A 1,189-nucleotide genomic window follows, 5' to 3' on the forward strand; every position below is an offset into this window, starting at 1 on the left:
AGACCACTAACGAGATCTAGATCCAAGGATCTGTAATTAGCTCCATTGAGAACTTCTGAAACAGCGGATCACTGTTTCTCCAGGAAAGAAAGCTATGCTGCGATCTATGGCGCATACAATGTAGTGTAATGTAATGTTTAGCGTCAATGGACCGCGTGCTGCAGGTCATCAGTTCTGTTGTGGCTGTAGGTTAGCGTCAGTTATAAATGTACTTTCATTTCCAAGTGTTGTACTTCACTGTAGTCTCTTCTTCCGGATTTGATGTCATTGTGGTTTCTAGTTCACAATAATTATGCCCCGAGTTGTAGTTCGAATGAGGTCCGACCCCGGTAGCTGAGTAGTCAGTGCGACAGAATGTTAATCCTAAGGGCCCGGGTTCGATTCCCGGCTGGGTCCTAGATTTTCTCCTTTCAGAGACTGCGTGTTGTGTTGTCCTAATCATCATCATTTCATCCCCATCGACGAGGAAGCCCCCGAATTGGCGTCAAATCGAAAGACTTGCTCCCGGCGAACGGTCTACCCGATGGGAGGCCCTAGTCACACGACATTTACATTTATTTGGAATGAGCAGTCAGATCCATTAAAGGAGAGTGATGAAAATTCTCCATCCGTTTCGTCATAACTATTCTCTCTGGATGAACATTGCGTCCTTGAAAATGATGGTTTTCAGCTTTCATGCTGGTTACAATGCCGACGATGGTTAGTTAAGTCAGCAACAGCAACAAGATCTCGCTGGAAAGAGATACTAAAAGTAAAATATTGTTTTATATATTGTAGAGGAAAAAAAAGAAAAAATTCCCTAGATATAAATTTTATTATAAAAATATTATAACATGAATTTCCACTCTGCAGAAGAGTGTGTGTTGATTTACCACGAAGTTTTACACTACAACATACTGACGAAAAAAATGGCTCTGAGCACTATGGGACTCAACTGCTGAGGTCATTAGTCCCCTAGAACTTAGAACTAGTTAAACCTAACTAACCTAAGGACATCACAAACATCCATGCCCGAGGCAGGATTCGAACCTGCGACCGTAGCGGTCTTGCAGTTCCAAACTGCAGCGCCTTTAACAGCACGGCCACTTCGGCCGGCACATACTGACATTTCTTTGTTCGTTCAACAAGGTGCATTCAGCTCGCTGGTGTGAAACGGAAATCTCTCAATCGCACCGCCATGATCCAACAA

The sequence above is a fragment of the Schistocerca serialis genome, chromosome 3, assembly GCF_023864345.2.
Source record: "Schistocerca serialis cubense isolate TAMUIC-IGC-003099 chromosome 3, iqSchSeri2.2, whole genome shotgun sequence".
In the NCBI taxonomy this organism is placed as follows: Eukaryota; Metazoa; Arthropoda; class Insecta; order Orthoptera; family Acrididae; genus Schistocerca; species Schistocerca serialis.